At 36.7% G+C, this 26137-nt stretch overlaps 1 pseudogene; it reads right to left on the bottom strand.

Annotated features, from left to right (window-relative positions):
• Nucleotides 1-6583: 6583 nt before the first annotated feature.
• LOC139707410 (vomeronasal type-1 receptor 90-like) lies at nucleotides 6584-7549 on the bottom strand (annotated as a pseudogene).
• Nucleotides 7550-26137: the final 18588 nt, after the last annotated feature.

The following is a 26137-nucleotide window of genomic DNA, read 5'->3' on the forward strand; positions in this document are numbered from 1 at the left end:
AGTAGGATAATTTACAGAAATAGAAAAACAATACTTATCTCTATATAAACCTAAAATCACCCAACTAGTATTTGAATGTGTCCTCTCCACATTTAAGGCATTGCCAATATAATAGTATTAGGAGGTGGGTCTTCTAAGAAGTGATCAGGCCATGTTCAATAGAACAAAGCAGAAGGCATTGCACTTCCTGGCTGCAACATGTATTCCATGCATATATTAAATAAAACATTGTGATTCTGGAATAAGAATAAACGTTCAGACTAATGAAACAGAAGGAAAAATGCAGAAATGTGTTCATACATACACAACCACTCTTTCACATGATGCCAAGACTGTATAATGGGAAAGTTAAGCCCTTTACACTTCCTTTAGTCTACTCAACAGACAGTACTGGGGAAACTTTATATCCACATACAGAAGAAATTAAAATTTTATCTAACATCATTCTAAGCAACAAATTCAGAACAAATTAAAGATTGAAATGTGGCACCTGAATCTACAACACTCCTAGAAGAAAATATAGTAGATACATTTACCAATCTCTCTTTATCCTTTTACCCCCAATGTGTTAGATATACCAATTACTCTGATTTTATAATTACAAAATATATCCATGTATCAAAATATTACACTGCACACCATAAATAGTTGTCAATATTATCTGTCAATCCAAAATTTATTTTTTTTAATATTACATTCATATATTTGTTTATTTAGTCCTGGAGCTCAAACCAAGGGTTATGCATATGCTAGGCAATCCCTGTATCACTGATACACCCTCAACTCAATCTAATTTTTTTTTAATCTAAGAAAGAAACAAATGAACTATGATGGTGTACTTGTAATCCCAGTGACTTCGGAATCTGTGGCAGGAGGTTCAAGACCAGCCTCAGCAACTTAGCAAGACCCTGTCTCAAAATAAGGATTAAAAAAGACTGGGGGGTGGGACTGGGGTTGTGGCTCAGTGGTATGGTACAGTGCTCACCTAGCATATGTAGGGTGCTGGGTTCAATCCTCATTACCACATAAAAGTGAAATAAATGTATTGTGTATAAATACAACTAAAAAAAACCCTAGTTTTTTTTTTTTTTTTTTTTTTAAAGACTGGGGATGTGGCTCAGTGATACAGTAACCCTGGGTTAAATCCTGGTACTGCAAATAATAATAATAATATATATATATATATATATATATATATATATATATATATATATATATATATATATATATAATAAAAATAACAATAATAATACATTCAGAATACATAGGAAGTTCCTAGAACTTAATGACAGTAACCTAATAATTTATTTGATAATGGGCAAAGACAGATAGCAGATGATCCATGGCAATCATTAGGCATGTGACCTTGATAAAAGTACTTCATTTCCCATTCTCAGTTTTCTCATTGTTATGATATAACCAGAATAATTAACCTAAGTATTACCTATTTTTGTATATTTATTGTGTTAACATCTAGATTAAATGCATTCATATGTGTAAAATGCTAAAAAAAAAAAAGCTAAGTGCTTTTTAAATACTAATTATTCTCCTGTTGATTCTCAAATTCTCAAAAGCCTACCTTGTATGTCAGGGTCAGCTGAAGAGATCACAGACAGAGCCAAATCACGACCCTAAGGTTGTGGATTCAGCCACATGTGGTAATGCACACCTGTAAATCCATCACTTCTGGAGGCTAAGACAGGAGGATTCCAAGTTAGAAGCCACACTGAGCAACTTTTTGAGACTCTGTTTAAAATGAAAAGCAATTGGTTGGGAATGTAATTCAATGGTTAAGTGTCCCTGGGTTCAATCCCCAGTACCAAACAAAAACATACATGCTCAAACACACACACACACACACACACACACACACACACACACACACTAGCTTTGGCTATGCTCTTCTTCTCAAGAGAAAAGCTCATGGTTTATCTGTAGACCCAGTGTTGAGAAAGGTGTTCTTGTAATCCACTCCTTTTTTACCTTAGTGTTTACTTTTGTGCCTTAAATAAGAATTTGTTCCTTGTCTACATTTTTTTTTTCATATTTTCCTTTGCTTTCCCCTGACTGGGGATCTCAGAAATAAGTAATGAAGGAATGAACTCATGAATAAATTAGTTTTTTTTCCATAAAAATGTGGGCAAAGAACCTGATTAGATACTTATCACAAAGAAGGCATATAAATGGCCCAAATAGTAATAAAATGCTATCAATTACTCATCAAGGAAATGTAAAACAAAACTAAAAGTAATATATCATAACCCTTATTTAATCATTGCATATTATCTTCACAAATTTTAACCTTATCTTCTACCCAATAAATACAATTGTAATTTGTCAATAAACCAATAAAGAAATCCCACTATGTGACTTCATTTCATACTTGTTATGCTAACTATGAACAGAAAACAAACAAACAACAACAAAAAAAAAACTAAAGATGATGACTGTTGAGAAAATGGTAGATAAATTTTGATCTTTTTATATTATTGGCAGGGATATAAAATGATACAGCATGTACAAAAATCAGTATGAAACTGGCATTAAAAAAATAAAGTGGGCCCCAACATGGTGGTACACACTTGTAATCCTAGCAACTAAGGAGAATGAGGCAGAATGATTGCAAGTTGGAGGCCAGCCTCAGTAACTTAGAGAGACCCTAAGCATCTTAATGAGATGCCATTTCAAAATAAAAACTAAAAGGGGCTAAAAATGTGGCTCAGTGGTTAAGTGCCCCTGGTTTCAATCCTTGGTACTAAAATAATTAAAAGTAGAATTAACTTGTTCCTGCAATCCACCTGCTCAGCGTATGTACAAGTAAACTACAATCAGTATCCCTATGGGACATTAGAACTCCCTGTTTAAGACAGATTAACAAGAGCCAAAATACCCAAATACCTTATGTCCACAGACAGACAGTGGTTAAATAACTCTTTATATTTGGACTTTCAGATAGTTAAGGAAGACATGGCATGTCATTTGTTATGTATAGTGAAGGAAATCTAGAGGATGATTATTTGTTGTCTTAAAAGGCACTCCGTTATGCCAGGTTAGTTTGTAATTTCTCTCTCATATTCTATTTGTGTCTGTGTTGATCATCTAGGTTGGCTTAAGTCAGGCCCAGATGTGCCTGGAGTCAGACAGAGACTTGCGCTGGGATAACCACCCACCCAGACTAGAGTTCCACTTCTAGGATCCTCTATCCTCTGGATTCCCTTCTATAGTTTCTGGTGTCAAAGGTCCTAACACCTGTTTTGTCTGGTCAGAAGGATATGGTTTCTATTACCACTGTCAGGCCACTTCATGGGAAAGATAAAAGTGCATAACAGGAAATAAATGGGAAATAAACCCACTCAGGATAACTCTCTCAGATTTTGACACCAGAGAGTCTTTAAAAAAGCCTAAATATTCAATATCTAAATATTTAATACCTATGTTTATTACACATGTGGTTATAAAATATTTGAAATGGTATTGATCATGTTTTTTTTCTCATCAACATCTACAGAACATAGGCTTTGAGTGTTCTATAATGTAAAATTCTCCATCCATATATAGCTAATTAAAATTTAGGTAATTCTTGAGAGTAAATTTTCATTTCCTTTTTTCCTGCTTTGAATCAGTAACATCAGATATTTGAGTCATGTGTAAGTTAAACTTGAAATCCCAGTGAGCTTTAAGGAAAACTTTTATTGACACTGTATCCAAGCTATATCCTCTGTCACCTGTCACCCACCCTACTCTCATCTTTAATCTCCTACTTAAACTTGCCTGCCACTTCCCATGGCCCATCTGCTGTTTATCTAATCAGCTGTAGAAAATTATGTGAACTGTCCCACTCCACCAGATATCTGTCCCAACCAAAATGTGAATATCTGGTATCTGGGCTATCACAGGGGAACACAGAATTCCATTTGCTTTATAATCTAGTTTTAAATAATTCTTTATATTTTGACTTTCAGATTATACCTATTCTTGTAAATATTTCTAAATATTTAAATTAATATTTATCTTAATTTATCCAGAAGTTAGAACAGGAGTCCTTCATACTAACTATCCTGCCCTACAATATGCAGAAAAAAATATTCACATCACTCATGTTAAGAAACAAGATTCTCAGACACATGTGACATAATAGATTGTTTAAAATGTGTTTTTGAGAAATTCTGATTTTTGTCTGTGTGCATTCTGTTACTATTAATATTCTGCTATAAAATAAGAATTCAAATATTATTTTATTATTTTTAGATGTAAATACCAATATTCAGCATTGAAATCTGTTAAAAAGATATAGCATGCTATTAAAAAGGTTTAGCAATGATTGGAACTATAATATTCTGGTATCCAAAGCATATATAAAATAGTTAAAAAAATGATTTGGGGGCATACTGGGAATTGAACACAGGGGCACTCAACCACTGAGCCACATCCCCAGACATTGTTATTTTTTATGTAGAGACAAGGTCTTGGTAAGTTGCTTAGCACCTTGCTTTTGCTGAGGCTGGCTTTGAACACACAATCCTCCTGCCTCAGGTTCCTGAGTCACTTGGATTGCAGGTGTGCATCCCTACACCTGGACAGCTTAACCTTTTTCTTTAATATGATCTACCTGTAATTCCAGTAACTCATCAGGCTCAGGCATGAGGATCACAAGTTGAAAGGCAGCCTCAACAAATTAGTAAGGCCCTAAGGAACTCAGTGAGATCTTATCTCTATAAAGAAAATAATTTAAAAAAGGTTTGGGGATGTGGCTCAATGATTAAGCACCCATATGATCTATAGCTTTTTATAGCAGCTTATAGATTTTGCAAGAATATAGATAATTAAATTTCTTATCCTGTATCATTTTATGCTACCATTATTATTAAATTATATCTAGAGTACAAAGATAGTCATAATTTTACTTTATGAAACTTTTAAGTTTTTTTCAAACTTTATACATTACCACAGTTTGAACATCAGTTATTACAATGTTACTTACATTCTATGAACACATATAGACATACTGTATAAGTATTTAATTAGTTATTATAGTCACCAAGTTATTTGTCAAGGTATTAGGATCTCTCCATTTCAATTTGTTTTGAATAGGTTTCTTGAGGTATAACTCAAATAAACTGTGCCTATTATGACATACAAATTAACAAATATATAAAACATGTAAAAGTATAATCACAATAATCCTCAAAAATATTTTTGGTGAATCCTTCCAGTGCATTCTCCCTGCTCTTCTTGGCCTCTTGAGCTGTCCCCAGGACAGGTCCACATCCCAGTTATGCTAGGGTAGTAGGACAGGTTGCTGAGAAACTAAAGAAAATGTAAGACATGTGTCTATTGAAATATGCTCATGGGGATGTTCATGGGTGAAGGGCTGGATAAGCAGTGCTTCTATCCGTCAGGGCACTTCACCTGCAAGTCAACTGGTGGGCACCTCATGAGCAGAATTTACCCTCCACACTAGAAAAAAATAAGTATTGTATAGGTCAGTGCATTAGTCAGTGTTCTCTAGAGGAACAGAATCAACAGGAAGTATAATTATAAAAGGGGGGCTTATTAGGTTGGCTCATGCAACCAGAAACTAAGTAGTCCACAATGGCTGTCTGCAGGCTGGAGAGCTGGAGGAACCAGTAGATGTGCAGTCTAAGAAACTGAAGCCTCAGAACAAGAGGGATCAATAGTGCTACTATTTTTTTTTTTTTTTAGATCACACTGTGGTTTTTTATTTTATGTATTAAAGTTATTTTATATTATTCTTATTTTTTTTTTTAATTTTTTATTGTGGGTTGTTCAAAACATTACAAATTTCTTGACATATCATATTCCACACTTTGATTCAAGTGGGTTATGAACTCCCACCTTCACCCCATACACAGATTGCAGAATCACATCAGTTACACATCCATTGATTAATAGTGCTACTATTGATCTGAGATAGTAGGGGGCTTCTCTGAGACTGGAGGCTTCTGGAGAATTTCCTTTGAAAGAGTGAAGAATGGAGAGTTTCATATCCTCTGATGATAACAGGAGCATTAAGAACCCACTCAAGAAGAATTGAGTTTGTATCTGCTACTTGTGCTGGGATCAGTTGGCCTGTTCCACTGGGACCAGTAATTCTGGGACCAGTAATTCTGGTCATATGTACAAGAAAGTGGTTTCTGCAGGTAACACTAGTTTTCTTTGCCTTCCAGTATGCATGGGAGCCAGCCAGTGTCTTTCAAGATTATATTGATCTGGATATTTCACAACAGGTTCATTTTCATCATTCCCTTGACTTGGGGATGTCCCTTTTTGGGGGACATGGTGTTTTAATGTCTTCCTATTTTTTCAATATGGCCATCCAAGAAAATACAGAGGTGTGCTTATTCTTTACAGTCTGATACTGGGTGAGAACATCAGTTCTTATGGGTATGATTGGAATTAGAAGATTGCATTTTTTTCAGAGAGTGATAGTGTTTTAAACCTCTGATCCACTTGTCAGCTACTTACATAAAAATACATGCATAAGAGACATATGAGAACATCATAAATTTCAGTGACTTAACAGAAAGTGAAAATATTTACTTATATTGAAACAAAAAAGCCACTACTGAATAATTAAGCATCTGCCATCCTTACCCCACAGGGATGTTAAGAACTTCATCATTTGTTTCTTGGTGCTGATTAGCACCAAAGGGCTCAGTGTGGCATAGCTGTTGCCCACCAGCATCTGGACACAATAAAGAACTGGATCATTGTTCCATGACATTGCAGAAGAGGAGGAGACAGCAAAGTCCAAAAAGTGCATGACCAAAAAGAGACCCATGAGCAGCAGGATGGTCCTGGTGGCCCTCTGTTCTGGGGATGCTTTTGGAGACAGGCTGGTATTGTGAAGGTGCTGGCACTGCCTCTTATGCCTGCACAAGATGTTCACCATGTAACCACTGGAGAGGGCCATGAGTCCTATAAGGAAGACATCCTGGAAGGTCACAAGGGAGAAATACATATACCTGAACAAGTAATTTGTAGACAAAAGAGAGCAGGACTTAGTAACAAACATGAGACTGTGTGTGGTGACATTGGGAGTGGCAACAATAGAGATCAAGAAGCGACCACTGATGAGCATATTAAAGACCCACAAGAAGGAAAAGCAGCAGAGGCTCTGAGGTGAGGAGTTACACTTGAACTTTGTCTAGCAGCAGCTTCTGGGGCTGAGGGTGACAGCCTGGAGGACACTAAGCAGACAGGTGGTACAAAAGGACAGGCCCCTCATCAGCCTGTACAAGTAAATAACTGACTTACATATTATGTCATCCCTTAAACCCCGAGACCCCAAAATGTCTGCAGTTATGAACCCCACGGTCAGCAGCATCACTAGGTGGACAAGAGCTAAGTGACCAATGGTCAGGTCAGTGGTCTTGGGCCTGTGCTGGAGAGGAAATGTGGGGATGTGGGAGAGAAGCAGAGCAGTGTTGGCTATGATCCCAACGATGATTTCACAGAAAAACATGGTGCTCAGGTGAGGAAAGCTGGGAGCTTCACTGTTCCTATCATCCTCATGAAGAAGCAGCATTTGGTGAGAATCTGAGAGAAAAATTCTTACCATGAGTATCACCATCCTCATCAATCCTTCCTACACTATGGTCATCAGCAAAATGTGTGGGTTCATCCTGAGGCATTCTTTCTCCCTGCAGAGCCCAAGTCAATCCCACATCCTCATGAGGCTTCAGAGCTCTCTCTCCCCTGCCCTCCAGGACAGATTCATAGCTGGATGGACACACACACTGCCGGACCCCACAGCATCTCCACAGTCACACCACCATGTTAGACTTTTCAAATGTAAGCAGGATGTCTCTTCCTCTCTACAAACCTGATAAAGTCCTCAGTTCAAAGTAATAGCTCTAAATATGGGATTGAATTTGAGTGACAAAATTGTATCAGCGAGGGGGCTGGGGATGTGGCTCAAGTGGTAGTGCGCTCGCCTGGCATGCGTGCGGCCTGGGTTCGATCCTCAGCACCACATGTCGTGTCTGCCGAAAACTAAAAATAAATAAATAAATATTAAAATTCTCTCTCTCTCTCTCTCTCTCTCTCTCTCTCTCTCTTTAAAAAATAATTGTATCAGCATGGAAATAAGATCCTCTTGGGCAATGGCTGCCAAGAGGGTAGCCATGTAAACACTTGTATTATGTGAGGGTCTTCTTTGTTCTGGTTAATGACTAGAATATGATTTATTGGTAGAGCACAAATGTGTCTAAGAAGCATCTGAAGTCACAAACTGTGACTTTACCTAAACAATCTGATGCTACTAAATTCAGGACTTGAGGGGTCAACTAACACATCTGGACCATTAATAGTATTTGAAAATATGGGTAATCACAACAATTGCTTCTTGTAGCTATCATCTGTGTGATTGTATCAAATATCAAATAATGCCCAGTATACTAATAACAACCATTATTGTTATTATCAGATAGTCCTCCATATATGACTTGAGAGTGTTAAAATATTTCCATCTCTTTTATAGCTTGAAAAATCAAAGAAAAATTAATATGAAAGTAGCATACTTTTAATAATCTTTAAATGTTGGACACATGCAAATTAAAAAGTCATTTCTTGGAATTATCATAAGTAACTCTAAGTCTTAAATATTTTAGAAACTCAAAACAGAAAAACCTAGTCTTAGCAGAATGCAGTTATCAATTATTATCCGAAACACACTGTAGGCTTTTTTTTCAGCAGGTCAGAGGCATATGCAATCATAGTGGTAAACACAGACATATTTTAATGGACTGGGATGATTCTTTTCTAAGAATTTAGTTAGTAGTTTCCCATGGGAGTCCAAGCTTTCAAGTCTTTCAAAAGCAAGAAATAATATCTCTGCAGAGTTATGAAAATCTAGTGTAAAAGTTATACTAGTCATTCAGTGAGCTTTGTTCTACTGTGACTAAAAGACCTGCCAAGAACAATTTTAGAGAAGAAGATTATTTGGGGGTTCATGGGGTTTGGGGGCGGGTGGGTTTAGAGTTCTCAGTTCACAGATGGGCAGCTCCATTCTTCAAAGCCTGAGATGAGGCAGGAGATTATGGTGGAAGAGTGTGGCAGAGAGAAGTGGCTCACAAAATAATCAGGAAGCAAAGAGAGACTCCATTGGCCAGATACAAAATATGCACCCCCAATCATGACCCACTTCCTCCAGCCACACCTCACCACCCTCAGTTTACACTCAACTAATCCATAAAGGGATTCAAAGTGAATGCACTGATTGGATTTAGGCTCTCATAACCCAATTACTTTTTTCTCTAAATCTTCTTGCCTTGTATCACACATGAGCTTTTGGAGGACACCTCAAATCCAAACCACACATTACAGAACTTGGGGGTGCTTACCATGTTGAATAAGTTCTGCACCATGCAGCTGTTTGCTTTAACTGAAACCTTTATTCATCCATAAGATGAGGGAGAGAACATGGAAAAATAGGTTCCTGTCATGTATTAGCACAGATTTATCTTCTGAAACTAAACATGGAATATACACTGTTTTCACAGCCACACAGAGATGCAGTTCTTCAATTACTGAGGGAAAGCTGCACTGTTCAGGTACCACAGATGTGGCTGCAAGTAAAACTTCAGAAGTGGGTGGACACTAGTTCTCAACAATTTGAAAATTTTGATTTTTAAAATAGATACTTCATAATAACAATTAGAAAAAGTTTGGTTTCTAACATATTAATCAAGTAAATTTATCTATTTACACACTCAGATAATTAAGCTTCATACCTCAGATATACCAAGTAGAGACATCAAAAATACTCATGTTATCATACCATTCTGAGTTTTACAAGTCACAGGCTGTCATGAAGTCATAGACTGTCTTTAAGCACACAGCACCAAATGGTCTTCTTAACCTTTCATTTATTTGTAAACAATATACACCCATTCTCTACACATCTATTGCATTTAAGTTACAAAATATATCCAGATAATATTTCAAAGGAGTAGGATCAATGAATGAGCAAAACCTTTCACATCATATCCTAAAAGAATAATATGAGATAAATCCTGCTGTCAACTTGAATTCTCAAGTTATTCCCATGAAATTCAGGCTTCCCTTGAAAACTATTTTGAAAAATTGAGTCTTAAAACTACATAATCTTATAAACAGGTGAGGTAGCCTGTTTGAAAAATCTGTAATTTGAGGAGATAGGACTACATAATTCTCAGATTTACTGAGGGACTGGAGTCCTACAAATATAAATGGATGAGCATAGGCAGATGTATGCAGATGCTGCACAAGCTGTCATGAGGTAAGGGGGTCACTACCTGAAACCAGCAAATCTTCCTTGAGGCAGAAAAGATGATCTCCTTTCACCATGCCATGAATCCAGGAAAGTGACCCCATCAGGTGCATCCACCAGCCACCCCTGATGTTAGCTAGCATGGAGGCCCCCAAAAGACTATGTAAACTATCACCAAGCATCAGTTCTCTCCACATTTATATACCACACCTATATTAGTGAAGCCATGCTCTGGGTATCATTGTTATATGTGTATGTAATTACTAAAAGATAGGTAGATAGATATTCTGAACACTGTATTAGACAATCATTTTTCTGTAGAAAATCAATACGTTATGACAACAAGCTAAAAGAAATCTGCCATGTCTTTTCCTATCCATGCCTCATCCCACTCACACTGGGGGACACTGCACAGTTCAGGGGGTCAGGGGACAGGACAGATGCTCTCCACACAGACAAGGATAATATAGAGGCTCTTACAAATGACAATTCCAAAATGGAGCTGACTCAACTAATGATCCAAGTACAAGAATGTTGTCTTGCACATGGGAGAAATCCAGTTGCTTTCAGACAGACTGGAGGAAGATCAATAAGGAGATAAATCACAGGGAAAGTAACATGGAGAAAAATCTCTAAAATAGCTCACAGTGTAAGCCCACAACAGAAAAGAAAAAGGAAAGGCCATATGAGCAGTGATGTGAAAAAAACAATATGTAAATGGAATAACAAAATTCAGAGAAAAGTCTGCACATATGCTGTCTATTCTCAGGTTGAAGGACCTTGTCATTCATGGTGCAAGCTGGCCAACCCATAGGAGAGAGAACACCGTTCACATTCCTACTAATACCTGAATCCTTAAAGCATTCACTTCAGGTATTGTTTTATTTTGCAATTACTAAGACCAGAGGCAATCCTGTGGTATATGCTGTCATCAAATTGACCAGAGACAAGTGAAAAATGCTCATGTTGGTGCTCCTGAGCCAACACTCAGGAGAAATTGGGAGTACAATGGAAGAAAGAAAGTCCTCAGCAAACCCCCCTGTGAGTGTGGGTATGTATGGTTACGTCAGTGACCTGATGACAGGGTAAGGAAAGGAAGGGAGGAAGGAATTGTATTTTTGTCCATGACATGAGCATAATCTGCATATTTCTCAAGATGAATGTGAGGCATGATGGTTTATGACTGGCCTTTAGCCAGGTGACTTAGGTACCTGAGAGAGCACAGCTTGGCTTGATATCACTACACCGTAGTAGCTGACTTCACCATGATTGCCATTAATATTGTTCTTTTTTATAAACAAAGGTAAACATGGGGGGAAAATTTCCAGGAAATGAGAGTGACCATGCACACTGGAGTGAGTTAGATCTGGAGGTACGCTGGTCAACACACCCCAACTTTTGGCAGAATTTGAGCTGGAAAAGAACAAAGGGAACCGGGGAGACTGATGAAACTGGGGGAAAGCAAAATCATCACCAACTCAACAGCTGGTGGTAAGCATGACCCAGCCACAAGGTACCCACCAAAAAACTCCTTACCATAATTGAGGTTTCCAAAGTCCCCATCATAATTATAACCTATAAGTTTCTCTCCTAGTCAACAAGAGCTTTACAAAGACTGTCAGCAGGATCTCTGTGGAGAGCTTATTGTGGGTCAAAGATTCCTTGGTTGTAAAGGGCAGGTTTCTCCTTGTAATAAGTAGGTCTGTAATCAAGCTTCTTATTGTGCAAAGGTTACTATTTTTGTTTTTCTTGGAAAAAACTTGTGAAACATCTGTCTGAACTAAAATATGAGACAAAGAGTTACTTTTTTATTGAAGTTAACTTTATTTCATTTATGTATTTTTGTGTGATGCTCAGAATCAAAACCAGTATCTCACATGTGCTAGGCAACTGCTCTACCACTGAGCTACAAGTCCAGCCCTTGAAAGTAACAGTTAGGTACCCACCCACTGTCATGTATTCACCCCACTGACTAAAGAAAATTCTAAAGAATTTTCACATCATGGGTCCAGAGATTTTTAGCATTAGCTCCTCTGAACCACTGCAGCTTAACTAAAATTGCTTCCTAAAATTCCTCAGATGTCCAGACTCATCTGTTCTACATCAAGGGCACAGCATTTGTGAAATTCATGAGGTCAGGGAGGATGAACTAGAAAATCTGAGGACTACGTGAAGGCAAGAATGACATCCATTTGCCCCAAAACTCCCTCCCCATACACGCACACACAAAAGTAAGAATTATATACTCTGTGTTGTAAATTAAAATATTTTTAAAGTATAGTTTAGAGTGCTTGCTTACACATGGGTACCTACAGTGTCAATATTTTACACCTAATTTAAGAAAACTATCAAGAATGGGTAATTACTATCGCAAAGGAAAGAAGCACAAAAGACCTAGAGCTGCTTTCTCAACAACATGAACTGTCAACACTCAGAAATACTAAGTGTCCTCTGTGAGAAGGTCTCTCTGATCAACCCAATAACGCAACAAAGACATCATCATGTTCTCAATAAATGACTTTCCTCTTCCTTTTCCATCATATCCTTTGTGTTTTATTACCAAGAAAACTAGATTTATTCACATTTATCTTAAGTACTTATAAGTACTTATCAGGAGGTGGGCAGCAACAAAAATCTAACACAAAAACATGAGTTCAGGGAAGAGGAGAACATTTTGTTGTAACTGGGCACATGTGTAATTCCAGCAACTCTGAAGGCTGAAACAGCGTAATCACAAGGTTGAAGCCAGCCTGGGCAATTTAATGAGATCATGCCTAAAAAATACAAAGGTGTGAGGATGTAGCACAGGTGAATAAAATTATCTTTATTTTATTTATTTTTATGTGGTACTGAGGATCAAACACAGTGCCTTGAATGTGCTCAACAAGTGCTATATCTATGCCCAGTTCCATTAAATACATTAATAATCAATGAATAAAATAAATACAAATTTTGTTTTAAAATTTTACCCTCATGAATGGGTTTGACATAACCACTATTAATGAAATTATAAGAGGTATTTTTAAATATATGGTCAAAAAAATATATGGACAGCCTTCATCCTCACCAAATTCTGATAAATTACATTCTAAGCCCTTTTCTACCAAGGCAAAGAAAATTTCTACCATCGTTGGTTCTTTTATTTATAATGTAATTACAGTCCAACTTTCATTATCCCCTGAGAAGACATGGCCCAGTGGAGAGCGCTCATGTGAAGTAGTGTCTCCACTAACGTAATGTTTGTTAAGTTAGTAGGAGTGCAAAAAAAGGTTTTTGTGAGAAAATGCTGGTTCATATCTTGTATGAATGAGCATATTCAAATTCTTTCAAAGGTGATACTTTGAATGAAGAATCTCTCTTCAAACTAATTTTTTTTAAATTAACTTTATTTTATTTATTTATTTTTATTTGGTACTGATAATCAAACCCACTTCCTTAAATGTGCTCCACCACATGCATTTTAAAAATTCTTTTTAAAAACTCAAATTACAGATCACTTATTTTTAAAAGCTTTAATAGATTACAAAGAAGCTAAAAGAAAAATTGAGTATATTTAGTGAAAACTCATAGCAAAAGTCTGTGAAATGAAAGGAGAATAACATGTTCCTTGAGAACTGATATTAAGTGAACAAAAGTCATTATATTTCAACAAAGGAATGTATAATTGAAATCAATTATAGGATTTCATATCTAAATTTATTAATAGCATTTTATATTAAAAACTACTAATTTTATGAGTCACTAAATTAAAACAATAAGAATGCTAGCAAGAAATTCTTCCATAGAGTGAAATGAAAACAGCCTTTGAGATGCAGATGGTGATTGGAGGTGGCTGCTGATCCAAACCTGAAATCTGACTGGGAGACCCCTGGTTCAGGCCCTGCCTGCCCCCTGATATGCATCTGGATCAGAGAGGCACTTACCAGATGGTTTGCAGGGGATGCAATGACCTCAGACAAACCAGCATAGCTTATTTCTCTACAGGAAGGTAATTTTAGTGCCTCTATAAGTGTGATAAGATCTCCCTGGGAGGAGAGAACCATGGTGTCCCATGTGGGACATTTACATGTTACTTAATGTTTCTTTATTCTTTCCTGGACAATGGTACTCAGGGGAGAGCTGTGCTCAAAACTTCTCCTAAGTTACCCTGACACAAAAGCATGTAACACCTGAAGGGTCAGATCATGTAGTCAACAGCAATTTTATTACTTTGGTACCAACTTTAAATTAGTGTGAACTTATTTCAGACTTTGTAATTCCTGTACTCTGGTGAGATTCCTGGCACCTGAGCCCTCCCAGTGGCTCTGAGGGTCCTCTCCCTGCAATGTATGACAGGCATTTTCTTCTTTAAGAACTGTCACATAGAGTACCTGGTTTCTGAGTACTACAGGGTCCTGTATTCCATGGTTTCCAAGTTCTCAACTTCAGGTTTCAAGATGCCAATCAAATTTAATGATGAGCTGGGCATGGTGGTGCACACCTGTAATCCCAGCAGCTTGGAAGGCTGAAGCAGAAAGATTGTGAGTTCAAAGCCATCCTCAGCAAATTAGGGAGTCTATGAACAACTCAGTGAGATCCTGTCTCAAAACAAAAACAAAAGCACCAAAAAAAAAAATACTAAAAATGGGGTGGGAATGTGGCTCAGTGGTTAAGTGTCCCTTGGTTCAATCGTTGGAACCAAAAGGAAAGAAAGAAAGAAAGAAAAGAAAACAGGATTTAATAAGAAATAAAACAGCATTACGAGTTTCTTGGGATAAACTCAACTAATCTGTATAGACATTATGCTCTAATTTTTAAAAGTTAATAAAACCTCCATACTAAAATGAATCAAACTACAGAAAATTTGAGGCAGAGCTAGTGCATGGTGGTTGAGGTAAGCCAAGGCACATTCTTTCCTGGACAACAGTACTCAGGGGAGAACTGTGCAAATTTACCAAACCTGATGAAGGAAATCTGAAGAATTCTATGTAGAACAAAGAAAACCATGTCTCAGTGAAATTGGGGGAAAACACTAAGGAATCAGTTTATCAGAGGCAGCATGCACTGTCCTTGGGCAAAACCAATATAAAATTCTGTTTCCAATGTACCTTATAAAATTTATATGAAAAATGATTAGATATTCGACCAAGAGGTACCCTTTGATCTCTAATCAAAATGAAGTACCATCATTATAAGGAGAATTACTGATATCCCTGATACTGGAATTAGAAGAAGATCCTTTAAATCAGCTATTATCAATATGCATCAACATGCAATACACCAAAGAATGAATGTTCTCTCCCATATGTGGGTGCTAACACACAATTGGGGGGTATAGAAGTTCAGTGAGTTTGAAAAAGGGGAATGGAGGGGGAAAAAATAAAATGGAAATAGGAAGGCAGTGGAATGAATAAGACATATTTTTTCTCTGTTCATATATGAATACATGACCAGTGAAACTCCACATCATGTACAGCCACAAGAGTGAGATCCTAATTAGAATAAGATATACTCCATGTTTGTATGAACATCTCAAAATGGACTCTACTGCCATGTATAACTAAAAAGAACAAATTTTAAAAATTAAAGTTCATACAGATATAATATGTAAAAATTATCTTTTTTTTCTGGAGAGAGATGGAACTTTCAACAGAATCTAATGAAAACACAATGACAAAAATATGTAACTTCTGCAATGTAAAAATTCATGATGGACCTGGGGGAAGACTAAACACTGCAGAATAAGTCTCCAAGAAACCTCAAAACAAGTCAAAAGGTAACAAAACTCAGAGAGAATGATAATAAAATGTTTAAAAGTGAAATGTACATAAGTGGCTTATTAATTATTCTAAAATATCTGTCATTAAAACCACAGGAAGGAACCAAAATCAGGGAATACTAGGAGAAAGTAATGGACAAATTTACCAAACCTGATGATGTGAATCTGAAGAAGTCTATTTAGAAAAAGAAAACAATGTCTTAGTACATTACAGTGAAATTGGGGGAAAACACTAAGGAATCAGTTTATCCAGAATAAAAATAAAATAGCCACATGGCATTGATTGATGCAATGCTAACTGGGTAAGTAAGATGAATGTTAGCAACACTGCAGATACTGGCAGTACTTGTAAAATAGGTGGTTATCTGGAAGTGGGATAGGATTTATTATAAATATATATTTCAAATTCCTTGGCAACTAGTAAAATAAGTTGAAAAAAACTGTATTTGCAACAGGTGCAGTGGCACATGCCTGTAATCCCAATAACTCTGGAGGCTGAGGCAAAAGGATCACAATGTGGAGGACAGCCTCAGCAACTTAGTAAGGGCCTAAGTAACTTGTTGAGATCCTGTGCCAAAATTAAAAAAAAAAAAAAAATCTTAAAACGGCTGGAGATGTGGTATAGTGATAAAGTGGCCAAGGGTTTAATCTCTGCTACAAAAAATAATCCAAAAATATTTGATAAAAAATGGCACATGCAATAGTGTAAATGGCTCAACTAGATTACATAAGGCAGGGAAAGTATGGAATACAAACCAATGAAATCAAAATAGCATCTGTAGAAAATATTAATTCAAGTGTTTATAAGAATTTTAGATATATGTTTATGTTTTTTTTTTTTTTTTTTTGTGTGTGTGTGTGTATGTGTGTGGTATTGGGGATTGATGACCCCTGATTTTATGCATGCTAGGTAAGTTCTCCAACACTGAGCTATATTCCCAGCCTGACCAATGTTTCCCTAAAAATATTAAAATTTAGAAGCTTCCATAGGTGCTGAAAAATGAGAACAAACTGACTATCTGTTGTTTATGATAAAATTACTTTAAATATAATAACACCTTGATCAAAAGTAAAGGGGTGGATAGACACATAAAATGCTCACATTAATCAAAAGAGTGAAAGTACCTATATTAATTTCAAGAAAACATATTTTTGAGCAAGGGAATTATCGGGTACCAAGAGCTCATCACATAATGACAAAGGGGTCATTCCTCAAAAGATATAAATATACAAGAGTGAAAAATGGATAAAACTGTAATGAGAAACAGTATGATGTATATCATAACTGGAGATTTCAACACCCATTCATTGGGAATGAACAGATTCAGCAGGCAGAAAATAAGTAAAGACACAGATAAATTCACCAGTACCACCAATCAACTGGATCTAATTGACCTTTACACATTACTTCTTCCAACAAGGTCAGGACACACATTCAAGTTTGCAAGAAACATCCAGCAAGTCAGAACACATCCTAAAAGACGAGGTCATGAAACGTGCCTTACCCAAAACTTTAAACAAATCATAATGTGATACTCACTCTAGGACCCTAATTTACTTAAGATAAAAAGCAGAGAGATAATGGGCAACTCCCCCAAACACTTGGGGAGTTTATACTTCTGAATAAGGCACAAAGCAATACAAATCAAGAAAGAATGTTAACTGAAAGAAAATGGAAAAGTAATCTATCAAAATTGTGATATGCAGTAAAATCAGTAACAGTAAATTTTTGGAACTCAATCTATATTTTGGAAAAGGAAATCTAAACTCAATCATCTAAACCCCTACTTTAGGAAATCAGAAGAGGAAAAGCAATTTAAATCCAAAGTAAGCAACAGAAAAAGAATGATACAATTTAAAACAAAATTGAAAAACATTGAAATCATAATATTAATGGAGAAAACCAAGGAGCCAAAACCTGGTTCTTTGTCCATCTTCACTGACCTGTGTGGGAGCCCTGGCCCAGGTGGCCTGGATTCACCCAGTGGTCGACAGGTAGAAACACGCCATAGCTCAGGTCCAAGCTGAGGACAACCTCCTCCAACCTGTGGGGGAATCCACGACCAGATTAAGTGCAGGTCCACCCCTTGATCCACCTGGGATCCCAGGCCTAACCTACCTCCATCTGGGGACATGGCCCTCAACACACAGTAGCCACCACCTTGTGACGAAAGACAGGGCCTAAGAACAGGCATCCAAAGCCAGTGTAAACCCCCGCCCCTTTCAGCCCCATCTCTCTAAGAGTTTGAATTCATCTTGGGTCACCCCATTGCTCTCTTGAGTTACCTCCACTGTTGCCACCACCAACTTAAGTTGCAGTAGCATCCATCATGAGATACCACCAGGTCTGGAAGCCCAAAACCAAGGTGAGGTACAAATAATCTGCAAGGATCCTCACTGCAGGAAAGGAAGACTCATAGACAATATGAAAAAACAAGAAAACAAAGTGCACCAAACAAACCAGGATACTATGATAACAAAATCGAAGGACAGCAGCGTCAATGAAATGTCAGAGAAGGAGTTCCTAATATACATAATTAAAGTGATGGGTGAATTTCAGAATGACCTAATTTTTTTAGAGCAAATACAGGAAAAAATTGATCACTCCAACAAAGAGATAAGGAAGCAAATACAGGTAGCAAAAGGCTATTTCAAGAAAGAGATAGAGATTCTGAAAAGAAAAAAGAAACTCAGAAATCCTTGAAATGAAGGAAACAGTAAACCAAATAAAAAACTCCATAGAAAGCATCACCAACATACTAGATCATTTGGAAGACAGAACATCAGATAATAAAGACAAAGTATATAATCTGGAAAATTATATACTTCACCACACAGTGAAGATCTTAATAAATCATGAACAGAACATCCAAGAATTATGGGATAGCATCAAAAGACCAAAACTAAGAGTTACTGGGATAGAGGAAGGAACAGAATTTCAAACCAGAGGAATGCACAATCTCTTCAATGAGATAATATCAGAAAATTTCTAAAACATGAATGGAAAACCAAATACAAGAGGCTTACAGGATACCAAATGTAAAAAATTGAAACAGATCTATACCAAGGTACATTGTAATGAAAATGCCTAGCATACAGACTAAGAATAAACTCTTAAAGGCCATGAGAGAGGAATCAGATCACATATAGGGGGATACCAATATGGATCTCAACAGGTTTTTCAACCCAGACCCTCAAAGCCAGGAGATTGTGGAGCAACATATACAAAGCTCTGGGAAAAAAAAAAAAAAAGGATGCCAACCAAGACTCTTATATTCAGCAAAGTTAAGCTTCAGATTTGATGATGAAATTAAAAACACCTTTCATGATGAACAAAAGTTAAAAGAATTCACAGTGAGAAAGCCCACACTAAAGAGCATGCTCAGTAAAATATTCCAGGTGGAGGAAATGAAAAACAACAATGAAAATTAGCAAAGGCAGAATCACATTAAAGGAAAGGTAAGTCAAAGAGAAACCAAGTCAAGTTAAAAAACAAAAATAAACCAAAATGTCCAGGAATGCAAATCATATAATAATAATAACCCTAAATGTAAATGGTCTAAACTCATCAATTAAAATACATAGACTGCGTCTGGGGTTCTGGCTTAGTGCCTAGCATATGTGAAGCTCTGGTTTGGATTCTCAGCACCACATAGAAATAAATAAAATAAAGGTCTATTGACAACTAAAAAAAAAAAAAAAACAACATTATAAAACATAGCCTGACAGATTGGATTTAAAAAACCCAACAATATGTTGCCTTCAAGATATTCATCACACAGGAAAAGACATCCACAGATTTAAGCTGAAAGGGTTGATAAAAGTACAACACTCACATGCACCATGTAAATAAGCAGGGTTTTTCCATCCTCATATCAGATAAAGTAGACTTCAAACCAAAGATAGTGAAAAGAGATAAAGAAGGAGATTTCATACTGCTTAAGGAATTCATACTTCAACAAGACATAACAATCATAAAATAACTATGCTTCAAAAAATGGGGCATCTATGTCAAACAAACCCTTCTCAAATACAAGAACAAAAAAGACCACAACACAATAACACTGGGTGACTTTTATACATCTCTCTCGCCACTGGATAGATCTTCCCAACAAAAACTATACAAAGAAACTGTAGAAGTCAATAATTCAATCAATATGTTGACTTAACAGACATATATAGAATATTCCCTCCAACAACAAGCAAACAACCTTTCTTCTCAGCAGCACATGGATCCTTCCCCCAAATAGACCATATGTTATGCCACAAAGCAAATAGTAGCAAATACAAAAAAAAAGAAAAACAAAAAAAAACCAGAGATACTACCCTGCATTTTATCAGATCATAATGGAACAAAATTAGAAATCAAGTGTAAAATAAAAATAGTACATACTCTAACACCTGGAGACTAAATAATTCACTATTGAATGACCAATGGATGACAAAAGAAATCAGAGACAAAATTTTTAAAAATACTTAGAAATGAGAATAGTGATACAACATATAAAAATTTCTGGGACACTATGAAGACAGTTCTAAGAGAAAAGTTTATTGCATTGAGCTCATTCATTAAAAGAATAGAAAATAGCCAAATTAAAAAAAAAATAAGATTGTATCTCAAAGTCCGAGAAAAAAAAAGAACAAATAGACACCAACAGCAGTAGGAGGCAAAATAATTAAAATCATAGTTGAAACCAATAAAATTGAAACAAAATAAAAATTCAACAAATTGAAAAACAAAATGTTTGTGAAAAAATTAACCAAATTGAGAAACCCTTAGCCAAGCTAACAAAGAGAGAAAAAACTCAAATTACTAAAACCTGTGATGAAAAAAATATATCATGACAGACTGCTGGAACAAGGACTTAAGCATTAGAACAGAGACCCTGTGCCTAACATAAAATGAAGGCACACATAACCAGCAGTACCCAGAAACAGGGTGCTCTATGTGGGAACAAACAAGGGGGAAAGAGCCCATCACACATGGTAGGGCGAGGATCGTCAGAGCCACTGGGAAACCATGATGGGTGCCAGGAATCCATCAGCCCAAAAGAGAAGCATGGTCAATTGTGGAATGGTTTGAACTCATTTGACCTCAGGATCAGAATGAGTGTAACTGGGCTTGTCAATATGATGGGGACATGAACCCAATCAAGATCTCTCTCCTGAAGTGTCTAGGGAACTTAGAGAAAAGTTTGGGGCCCAGCTCTCCCAGGACTGTTGTTATCCACCAGAGAAGAAAGTAAAACTATGAGACAGGGGACATGTTCCACTGGGGAGGCCACAGTTCTGTGTTCTCCAGTGGGATCTTGTCACCTTTGCAGACATTAAAATTACATCCCTGAAGAGACAGGACTTAAAGACATCCTTTCCTAAAACCTCACATCTCTTTCGGCGCTTCTCAACTGCTCTGAGTCCTTCCCAGCCTCAGCCATCTGGGTAAGTGCCTCTGTGTCCTCAGATGCAGAATTAGTGTTTGGGTGGCCCTAGAAAAGCTGTGGAAGGAAGGAATCTGAGCCTTTTAGTGAAGTGTCTGGTAGCTGCAGGAGACATCAGCTCAACAGCCCTACTGAGCCCAGAGGACTGTGTCCTCATGGTGCAGTGAGGGTAATCTCTTCTAAGAATGTTTGCTTCTTCAATTTAGATACTCCTAAAGTTACTCAATTTCTCATAGAGAATAATAATTAATTTTAATTTTTCCATTTATTTTTGTAATTTAGTGATATCTAGTGACAACTTATCTATTCTAGAGTCTTTATATATTATCAGGAAAGCCATAAGTTTTAATTGGACATTTAATTATCTATACCTTTGCTTCTGTCATGTGCATAAACAAATAGAACATCAGCAAGTGACTTTCAAAGTTTGAATCATTTTAATTTTTAAAATCTTCAGAAGGAAATGAGGTACTATGTTCAAAACCTCATTTCGTAGAAGGAAAACTCACACTAGTATTAAATATCTACTTAAACTTTTTCAGTATGTCTTAGCATTCAATTTAATTTCACAAATTAAAAATTCCCCTATGCTCTACTCTATCAGTTAGGAAAGGACAATGATGATAAGTTTTGAATATACATTAAATATTTTAAAAAATCAAATTAACATGCTGGTCGTTTCCCATTACTGGCTCCAAAACACCCAGGAATATAATTCAGAATAGTTTGGAGAAAGTATAATTGTGTTCATGAGTCCTTTATGATTTGGTCACTAAAGAAGAATACCCTTTGCAATTTCTGTTAGATTGGAAACATTTGAATTTAATTTTGTTTAGAGGAACATTTAGGTCAGTCAAATCCCACCCTACCATGATAACAGTACCTACATTTTAGATTTTTTTCCAAAACTCACTTTTTCATATCTGTAGCATGACTAGCTAAATGTCAACCTATATCATTTTCTTGTTACTAAAACTCAAAGGGTAAAATCAGACAGGAAAGCCAAAGCTGTAGAGCAGGAAAGCAGGACTTGAATCTTCCATCACTGCATCAGTCAGGGAGAAGGACTCTTCTGCAGGACAGCTTGGGTTTTCTAGTAGTGACAGACAGCTTGGGGTCTGTGAAGAAGCATCTCTGGGGATTATTGTTTCTTTAGTTTAAAAGAACACTTTCACTTCTAGTGGCTTTTCTCAGGTGAAAGTTAAAATGGAGTAATATAAACCCCATAGCTCTAATTGTGAATCCCAGGCTGTCCTTTACAATTCTGACAATTCACAAGTCAACTGATAATTCTCGTCTCTATTTCTCACAAAGAGCTGCCATTTGTTTGCCAAAACCTTGTGCAGGGTTTTGCTCATCATATTGCTAGAGTCTCTGTATCTCACAGCAGATGTGCTCACAGGACTAACATCTGGTGGGCAATGGTTTTGCCCTCCCTGAGGTGCCAGTCATCTCTCCATGTGCTCTTCATAGATTTCCAGCACAAGAAGTGCAACAGGTAGAAAGTGCTGCCTACATTGACCTCAGCTACAAACCCAATTGCTTGAAGCAGGACTAATCTCATCTGCTTCATCCCTTTTTTCCATTTTTACATTAATGAATAGAAGGGAGGATGGGGAAGATTGCAACAATGAAGTGGAGCTGTGTGATCATGAAAATTCATGCAATATTTAGTGGTGAGTAAGTAAAAGGATCTCTCTGTCATCTCATCCCTGAGAGAGAGGCAGGATGATGCTCACACTGCAGAGGAGAGAACAGATGTGTGCTCCCTTCACTCCTTCACCCTGGAATTGGAATGTCCTAAGAAGGCACACTTGCAGTGAGTTTTGCAGAGGGGTATTCTCCTCCTGTAATTCTCTCACTTCTGTCCGGACCTCTAGCTCATATCCACCGCCTGAGCAGTTCTCACTAGTTTGAGGGAACATGTATGATGATGTATGTATCATGAGCCACCCATGGTATTGTTGACTGCACATTGTCTAACAGGACTGCTTCCATGATCTAGATGTTAAAGGGAGTCTTCACCATGAGGGTCCCCAAGTCTTTACTATGAGCACTAACAAATGAAAGTTCTGTAATTTGTAGACATTTCTTTTTAAAAAAATGTGTAATGTGTTCTACTCATCTACTTACTTAGATTTTCCTTCCTCTTACCAGATGTGGATTCATCAAGGGTGACCTATTTCAGAAATTCAAGTTATAGTCACTGTGATTTATACATCCTTCCCCAGAGAATGTCAAGTCTGGGGGCAGCTTGATTTCTCAAATGCATAAAGTACAATATTAGTGCTGATACAAGAGGGCATCAAGATACCAAATTGGCAGCATCAACCCTAAGACCCTTATTGATGGGGGGGTTCTCCAATCACCCCAATGATGGCAAAAAGCTTGTATTCTGTCCCCTGATCACCTAAGGTGTGCTGTGCCAGGTGTGATTGAGATGGACCATAGAAGGGAAGGTTGGTGCCACAGGATTTTCCTTAGCTCCCCTTTCTGAATGGTTCTAATTCCCCAGGATGCTTTCCCACAACAATGGTTCATCAGTGTGGACAATACTATAGAACATTCTTTACAATACCACTGTGATATACTTACATAATTTTAATCATATTTACTTGATGTGCAGCATTTGCTGATATGATTGTGGTTCAAAACTGGAGACAGCAGGATGACTAGAAAAGCATTTTTCTCGGGTTTCTCTGGGAACTACATGGAGAGAGAATAATTGTGCTTAGGATTACAGCAAATTGTGTCCCTTGATTTCATGCAGACATCAGGAAAGGGTCTAATCTTTCCTGTTACTAATGCAGAAATTCACTTTCAGAAAACAAGTTTCCACTGGTTTTAAGGCAATGAACAAAAAAATCCATGCATTTTTGAGTATGATTGCAAACTCATGGCACTATACACTCCTGCTTTTCATTATTTCTGTTTGGAGGACTGCAGATTTCTCAGTAACACTGAACTTAAAGTCACCCAATGGCCTTGAGACACAGGTGATTAAAACATTTCATTCAGTGAGTGTTTTCATGCTTGTTTTTTACAAGGTTCAAATGTTTAAATAATTTTAAAGCAGATTCTGTATGTCACTTAATGCAATTTTTTTTGTTTTGTTTCATAATACACTCTTTTATTGTTGTTGAAAGAGGGCAATTTTATTTTTTTCTGCACCAGTAATTGAACTCACATTAATGTTAAACACTGAGCCACAACCCCAATCATTTTTTTTTTTATCTTGAGGCAGGGTCTCACTTAGTTGCTTAAGGCCTTGCTAAGCTACTGTGGCTGGGTTTTAACTTGGAAATCTCCTGTCTCAGACTACTCTCCCTGGCCTAAAACATTTTAAAAGTTATTTATCACATGCTAATGTAAATATATTTAAACTTATACCATAAAAATACCCATAAATATTTGACTTATATGAAATCAATTTATAAGAATGAGCATATGCCATTTGTATATCCATTGATGTCACAAAATAAAACAATGTAGGACTGATGATCAAATGTAATTCAGAAAAGCTTGGAAACATATGGACATTTTATTTCTATATTCTAATCTTTCTTCTGGACTTATTATGGGAACAACCCCAAAACACTGAATGAGTGAATGCAGAAAATTTTGTCACTTTACCTGATCATTACTTGGGGAAAATATTGTCCTTTATTAGTGGTAGTAGAGAGTTTTCATTTTCCAGGAATATTGCATGCTGAAACTCATGCATTGAACCTGAAAAGGTTGATCACACAGAAGCTGTGAAGACAAAAGCTTTCTAGATATATGATTAGAAAATGAGATACATGGTGGTTGTGGAGTGCCAAAAAGAGTTAAGAGAGAAAAGTGGCCCAGGACTTGTAGCACAATAGGGTGATTACAGTGCTTAATAGTTAGTTAAAACTTAAAGTATCCAGAGAAGTGTTTGCCAGCTTCCAACATAAAAATGAGAACTTTGGGGAAGATGGAAATTGGCACACTATGATCCCAAAGCACTAAATACATATGTAGAATTGTAATACTGGGCCCCATATCCAAGTACAAAGGGTATATTCCAATTAAAAATTAAAACAAACAAGAGCATGCCAGTTTTAACCAATTATGTACATAACCTTGGATTTATACATGGCATCCTATGTTCATGAATGTTTACCTTTTGTTGTTTGTTAGTATTTTTCTTTTCTTAGTACTGGGAATTGAACTCAGGTGAATTTAATCACTAAGCAACATCTCCAGCCATATTTTATATTTTATTTAGAGATAGGGTCTTACTGAGTTGCTTAGCACCTCACCACTGCTTAGGCTGGCTTTGAACTTAAAATTTTCCTTTCTCAGCCTCTCAAGCCCCTGGATTTAGAGTTGAGCCCCACTGCACCCATGTTTCGTATACTGACTTATACATTAACATGTTCTAAAGAGTCATGAAATGATTTAGCCTCACATGCATAATTTTCTAATGACATTTACTTTTTAAAATATGACTGGAAATGATTTGAAATATATACCTACAATTTCAGACACTTGAAATAAAACACAAACATGCCTTGTATAGGAAATATTCCATTAGTAGATCAACATCAAATTTTCTGTCTCAAGTTTATGCTGGGACTCTGAACTGAAATTTCTTAATTCTAGGAGATGACAAATGGGACTCTTTTAAAGGTCATTCTTTCA

The sequence above is a fragment of the Marmota flaviventris genome, chromosome 10, assembly GCF_047511675.1.
Source record: "Marmota flaviventris isolate mMarFla1 chromosome 10, mMarFla1.hap1, whole genome shotgun sequence".
In the NCBI taxonomy this organism is placed as follows: domain Eukaryota; kingdom Metazoa; phylum Chordata; class Mammalia; order Rodentia; family Sciuridae; genus Marmota; species Marmota flaviventris.